The sequence below is a fragment of the Babylonia areolata genome, chromosome 17 (assembly GCF_041734735.1).
Source record: "Babylonia areolata isolate BAREFJ2019XMU chromosome 17, ASM4173473v1, whole genome shotgun sequence".
Lineage (NCBI taxonomy): Eukaryota > Metazoa > Mollusca > Gastropoda > Neogastropoda > Buccinidae > Babylonia > Babylonia areolata.
Genome location: NC_134892.1, coordinates 23,201,986 through 23,209,401, shown reverse-complemented (window position 1 = coordinate 23,209,401; position 7,416 = coordinate 23,201,986). Strand labels below are relative to the sequence as shown.

The window sequence follows — 7,416 nt, the reverse complement described above, 5'->3', positions numbered from 1 at the left end:
TGTTAATGGTAATGTGTAGACTACACCATATTGTGTGTGATTACATGTGTGATGGGAATTGTGTGTTTCTCTGTGTGTGTGTGTGTGTTTAATAGTATGCATCTGTGTGTGTATTAATGGTCATGTGTATTGACAACACCATATTGTGTGTGATGAGTGATTATGTGAGTGACAGGAGAGAGAGAGAGTGAGAGAATGTATGTGTGTGTGTGTACTGTAATAAAATGATGCATCCATGTGGGTGTAAATGTACATGTGTAATCCACATTATATTATTGATATGATCTACTTACGCAGTGACTCCACAATTTGACTGAGCAACAACATGATACTGCTTGGGAGTGTGCGGGACGTCCATATTTTTTCACGCTATGTACTAGATGGTATTCCGCAGAGCAGAGCAGTATATTTATTTTTTCATTGTTGATTTTAAAAGATTATTCTGTGCTCGATGGTTTCTGGAATGGTGTGGCCAGTGACCCCTCTTTTTTTGTGTGTGACTTGGACATTTATATAACACTTTACATGGGTAGGCTTTTACAGACGTGTAAAATCCAACTGTCACTGAATGTGGCATTTTTCTTTGGTGATGAGGTAAGATATTGCAGATTGAAACATAAAAAAAAAACACCCCAGTCTCACAGAAATGGTTGATGTTTTTTTTTTCGGTTGATGAATGATATGTGTTCTCATAAACAGGTCGTGTCTGGCTTGTTTCATTTCGTGATTTTATCACAGTTTGAAATTTTGTTGAGGTGATTCGTTTGAAGCACAGCAAAGTGTGTGCTTTTCGATTTTCTGTCTTGTTTCAAGTTTCATCGGTTCATCGCTGTTTCTTTGAATGTTGTTATTTGATGGTATGAAAGCGCAGATCAACTGGTCTGTTTTTTATTTTTATTTTTATTTTTATTTATTTTTTTGTTCACCTTACACCTCCCAAAAGTTTTATAGTACTAAGAGATAAAAAGAGAATTCAGGGGGGACTTGCAGAGTCAGAGTTATGAAGAGATATATAATATTGAAGATCAAAAGATATAAAAAGAGAGAGAGACCCCCAGAAACAGTAGGAATAAAATGGAGGTGGAGAGAGAGTCAAAAGCTAAAGGTGAAGGGTGCCTTCGCCTGTTTAACGGGCATTGGGACATTGAACTTGAATCCACTGTGTTTCGGGTGAGACATAGAAAGGTGGGGCCCAGTCCTCTCCATGCAGTTCTATCCTCCCCTCCCCCTCACCCCCCCCCCCCCCCCCCCCCCCCACACCCTCCCGACCCAATTCGGGTAGCCGTTCATACCTTTACCGAGGACACAGTACCATGCAGTTTTATCCTTCCCCCCGATCCAAGTCGCGTAGCCGTTCATACCTTTACTGAGGACACCGTGCCATGCAGAAATGGGGTCTCGCTCTGATCACTGCTGATAACTGGGTCAGTAGTCGTACCAACACCAGACTTTGCCATTGTCAGTCTGTGTGTGTGTGTGTGTGTGTGTGTGTGTGTGTGTGCACACGTTTGTGTGTGTGTGAGTGAAAGAGAAACAGGTTGTTGCTCCTGTTAAAATTGTACGGTATCGCAGTTTCCTCCCTTTGTTCCTTCCTCCTCCCCCCCCCCCCCCCCCTCCATCCTCTCCCTCTCCGTCCATACTGTCCATATGGGTGAGTTTGAAGTTTGACGACCTATTGGCATTTCACCCTGAAGGTCAAGTTGTTGGTGTGCGGTCTTTAGCTTACGGTCCTCTGTCTGTTGTTTTATGCTGGAGTCACTGGCTGGTATTCCCTCGAAGGCGAATGATTTTTTTTTTTTTTTTTTTTTTTTTTTTGAACATTTACGTTTTAATGCATTTACTTGTTTCTTCGTTTTGTGCGTTTGTTTCATATTATTAATTTTTGCGGTCAATTTTTTTTATTCATTTGTGTAGTCCTGACGCGGCCCTTTGCAGTTGGCTGGACTGTAAGCAGCAGTGTTTTTATTGACTTATTTATTTAATTTTATAAACGATAAAGAGTGGTAACTCAGTGCATACACAACTTAAAGTCAGTGGCTGCTTATGCTAGCGATTCAGCTGGCACACAGGTGAATAAAAGGGTCATTGGAACAAAGCCAGACACTTCCTTGTTTATGCTTTGTACAAGCCATGGGGCTAGGCTCTCAAGGAATGATCAGTACTTCGGGAGTATGCAAAGGTCTGGCATTTTTCTCTCTTTTTTTAATTTATTTATTTATTTATTTATTTTTTTTTTACTCAAGCAGATGTGGTTTAGCGTATAACTTTGTGGATCAGCCCACACACACTTTGACTCCACCTTGAAACTTGAAAATTTTAATTTATTTTATTTTATTTTATTTAAAAAATTTTTTTTCTCAAGGCCTGACTAAGCACGTTGGGTTACGCTGCTGGTCAGGCATCTGCTTGGCAGATGTGGTGTAGCGTATGTGGATTTGTCCGAACGCAGTCACGCCTCCTTGAGCTACTGAAACTGAAAACTGAAACCTGAAACTGAGACGTTGCCCAGAACCAGGTCGCCGTGCTTCTTCTCTCATGACTCCCTGCTGTTCCTTTGGAGTGGTCCCCTTGTGGGGAGGCCGGGGGTCTTCCAGAATAGACAGCATCCCCGCCTGGAAATTCTGTGCTAGAAATTTCCTTTTCTATTGCTCTCTTTATTTCTGGCTTTCTTCTTCTTCTTCTTCTTCTTCTTTCTTCACTGTTGTCTGCCTTCCCAGTCCATCCCTTTTAAAAATTTTTTTCGAGCAAGCCTTGACACTTTTTTTTTTTCTTTTTTCTTCCCGCATATGATGTACTGTCTGTGCTGTTTTTTTGCTCTGGCGATTAGGTGGTGAAATTATGAACACTGGTATGGACACTAGTTGCCCATTCTGCAGTGTTATTTGCCTAAACGGCCTGTTTTGGGGTTTTTTTGTTTGTCTTTGAAGTATTGTTGTTTTGTTTCCTTTATTTATTTATTTATTTATTTTTTAAAATCTGGGGAAATGCATTAAGCAGAAGGGCTGACATTCTCAGCAAGGCCTTGTCTTATTTGCCCTAAGGAAACGCCCCCCCCCCCCCCCCCCCCCCCCCCAAAAAAAAAAAAAAAAAAAAGAAAGTTAAAATAATGTGTCATGATGAACTATGTTTTATGTTTTTATTTTAAAATAATAATTATTGTTATTTCTTTACATGACAGTTTAGTCTTCACACGATTGAGCAGTTGTATGGTTTGACCGTTCTGATATGGCCGTGTGAGGTCGGCTGGACTAGAAGCAAGAATAAGTAAGCTTTGAAGTGGAGTTGAACGACCCTTTAGTTGGCAAAAAGCCCTTGCCGTCTAAGTCATTCAGGGTTTGGTTTGGTGAAGGTTTTGCGTTGTTTCGGGGGGGGGGGGACTCCTGGCCACGCCCTTTTTTTTAATTTATTTTTTTCTTAAAGAATCTAGATTCGTTATTCAAATGATTACAGATTCGTTATTCACATGTCATACACGTGTCATCCATTTCTGAGTGGTAATGGATTCATTTGTACTGTGGTCCCCCCCCAAAACCGGGGCAAGCGTGACTGTTCTCCCTTGCCGCCATTCATGCCGGAGGGACTGAAGGGCGGTAAGTCTGAATTCATTTGTATCACATGTCTCGCAGTGCCACCACCTTCCCCCCCCCCCACCCCCCCCACCCCCCTCTTCCGTATCATTTTCTGTGTTTGGGTTTATAGAATAAAGTCATTCGTTTGTAGTGTATAGTATTAGACGTTGACTGAGAATGTTGAATGTTATTTAAGAATAGCATGTGTGTGTGTGTGAGAGAGAGAGAGAGAGAGAGAGAGAGAGAGAGACTACCATTGTGGTTAACACTCGAAAACTGTGCTTTTTCTGCCTGCCATAAAACATGTAAACTATTTTATTTTCTCACCCAGATGGGGGGGTGTTTGACGTGTAAAAGATGAAACAGTCACTGGATTCATGTAACTCGCTTACAGGCTGTTAGAAAGTACACCATTACAATAGCGTGACATGTTTATGTTGTTTTACATGTTTGAAAGCCACGTACACGATACCAGCTTCATCGTTACAACATTGTCAGTCAGCATATTTCTGTACGCGCTGGGTGTATGCATGTTTGCGCACACGCGTGTACACTGTGTGTGCAAGGATGTGTGTGTTTTATGCATGTGCACTTCTAGCAATGTGGCATTGCATTGCGTATGTGAATGCACAGATTGGTGTGTGATTGCGAATGTGCACATGAATAGTGTGAACGTGTTATATATATATATATATATATATATATATATATATATATATATATGTGTGTGTGTGTGTGTGTGTGTGTGTTTGTGTGTAAATAATGAGGGTCCCTTTTAATAATGAGCTCTACTTGCAAGTCCTAGTGTAATTTGATCCTTTCATGTTTGATTTTGAATTTTTGAGATATGTTTTTTTTTTTTTTGTTTGTTTGATATCTTACTTAAAGCGGTTGTTCATGATGACATCCGGGTTGTCGTTGTGTTGTCTTCAAGTTGCGTGTTGCTTTAATTCATTACTAGCCCAAGAGAATCGTCAATACATATTGCAGAGGAGAAAATTTTTTATACTTTTTGTCTGCGTTCTTTATGGTTTGATTGTTGCTGTTTTGTTTAAAAAAAAACAACAAAAACAACCAACCAAACAAACAAAAAACAAGAGAGGCAAGGCCTTCAAGACTCACTTGTGATAAATTAAGTCCCCTAGCATTAATTACAGAGTAATTTCCCTTTTTTACCACCTGCACCAAAACGTTTGCAAAATAAATAAAAATTCCATGCTTAGCAAAAGAAGTTCCTGTTTGAACAAGAAATGATAATAATGACTCCTCTTGTTGTTGTGTCAGAATAAGAGGTCAAAGTGCCAAGTTTAGAGAATACAAAAAATATAAATATAAGAGTAAATGAGGTTTGCATATAATTAGGCTTCTTTTTTATTTTTTTGTGCCGATCCCAGAGGTGCAATATTGTTTTAAACAAGATGACTGGAAAGAACTGAATTTTTCCTATTTTTATGCCAAATTTGGTGTCAACTGACAAAGTATTTGCAGAGAAAATGTCAATGTTAAAGTTTACCACGGACACACACACACACACAGACAACCGAACACCGGGTTAAAACATAGACTCACTTTGTTTACACAAGTGAGTCAATAAAGAACCAAAAACCCTCCCAAAACACCACCACCACCTTCCCCTTCCGCTGAGGTGTGATGTGGCCAAGTGGTTAGGGCACCGCATTCTCACACAGGTTTTCCTTAGTTCAATCCTCTTGTTTCGTGCATGTGATGGGTTAAAGATGGAGATTTTTTTTTTTTTTTTTCTTATCTGGCAGGTCAGCGCATAATTATGAGACCTGCAAGTGCCTAAACCTCTTTCGTGAGTTTAAGCATGCAGAAGATCAAATACGCTCGTGAAAGATCCAGCACGCACGCACGCACGCGCGCGCGCGCGCTCACACACACGCATACACACACCGTCTAATGTTACTTGTGTGAAAAGACATCAAAGGAAAGAAACAAAGAACACAAACACAAGATAGCCATTGAGTCATTTGATGTGGTTTTGCTTTATTTACGACGTTTGCTTTGTACATGAAGGCTTCCAACACACACACAACACGCACACACACACACACACACACACCCACGCACACAAATATCAAAGTTCCAGCTACAGTATGGATGACACTAAAATCCCACAAGCAGCAGTCACAGACCCAAGCACAGCACAAAGTTGACACATTTTGGAGGACACCATTGGGACTAACAGCATAGTTGACCGAAACAAAAGCAAAAATTATATACAAAACTAAGTACATAGCACTATTGTATCTTGATTTTCATCATTTATTATTATTATTATTACTACCTTCTTTTCTTTTTCTTTTCCCTCAAGGCCTAACCAAGCGCGTTGGGTTACGCTGCTGGTCAGGCATCTGCTTGGCAGATGTGGTGTAGCGTATATGGATTTATCCGAACGCAGTGACGCCTCCTTGAGCTTCTGATACTGACAGTGATACTGTCTGGATCCATTCTGATTTTTTTTTTTTCTCTCTCTCTCTCTCGTCTTCGTCTCCCTGGTCTCCCTCAACAGGTACTTGGATTAGGAGGATCGTTTTAGCATGGTCATTGGGATCTTGTAACGTAGGTTATTTGTATTTGTATTTCTTATTGTCACAACAGATTTCTCTGTGTGAAATTCGGGCTTCTCTCCCCAGGGAGAGCGTGTCGCTACACTACAGCGCCACCCATTTTTTTTCTTTTTTTTTTTTTTTTTTTTTCCTGCGTGCAGTTTTATTTGTTTTTCCTATCCAAGTGGATTTTTCTACAGAATTTTGCCAGGAACAACCCTTTTGTTGCCGTGGGTTCCTTTACGTGCGCTGAGTGCATGCTGCACACGGGACCTCGGTTTCTCGTCTCATCTTTATTGTCGAAGGTCACACACTAGTGACTAACACTCTGCCATACCGCCAGTTCTTCATCTTCTTCCAGGGAAGTTACCGCAATCAACCAGCTGATTATTCTGTCACTTCGGACGAGGTGAGAAGCGAAAAAAAACCCCAAAAACCCCAACAAACAAACAAGAGAGGCAAGGCCTTCAAGACTCACTTGTGATAAATTAAGTCCCCTAGCATTAATTACAGAGTAATTTCCCTTTTTTTACTATCTGCGCCAAAACGTTTGCAAAATAAATAAAAATTCCATGATTAGCAAAAGAAGTTCCTGTTTGAACAAAAAATGATAATAATGACTGCTCTTGTTGTTGTGTCAGAATAAGAGGTCAAAGTGCCAAGTTTAGAGAATACAAAAAATATATATATAACAGTAAATGCAGTTTGCATATAATTAGGCTTCTTTTTTAAAAAAAATTTTCGTGCCCATCCCAGAGGTGCAATATTGTTTTAAACAAGATGACTGAAAGAACTGAATTTTTCCTATTTTTATGCCTAATTTGGTGTCAACTGACACAGTATTTGCAGAGAAAATGTCAATGTTAAAGTTTACCACGGACACACAGACACACGGACACACACACACACACACATAGACAACCGAACACCGGGTTAAAACATAGACTCACTTTGTTTACACAAGTGAGTCAAAAAGGAAAAAAACCACACCCTATAATAGTGAGTCTGGAGGCCCTTGACACGAAGGTGTCGATGGTTGTGGCCTCCACGACTCTCTGGAGCAGGCTGTTCCAGTCTCGGATTGTTCTAGTTAGGAAGGACTTGCTGATATTGTGTGCGGCATCTTGTTTGGGTGTACTGATGGTTAATTGTGTGGCCTCTCCTCTGTCGGGCTACGGTAGGCTTCATCTTTTGTTTCATGCTGTTCATGCTTTCCATTTCTTGCCGAATTTTGTACAGCATAGCGAGGCGGGCAGTTCGACGTCTGTTCATTGAAG

General features: G+C 40.5%; 1 protein-coding gene across 2 annotated transcripts in view; it reads right to left on the bottom strand.

The window, feature by feature from the left end:
• Positions 1-6,071: 6,071 nt before the first annotated feature.
• The window catches only part of LOC143291761 (uncharacterized), a 20,694-nt gene continuing 19,349 nt past the window's right edge, over positions 6,072-7,416 (bottom strand). For both annotated transcript variants that reach the window (XM_076601896.1, XM_076601897.1), the window contains exon 5: positions 6,072-7,416. This exon is cut by the window's right edge and continues 900 nt beyond it. The gene's annotated coding sequence lies outside the window, so the exon portion shown is untranslated.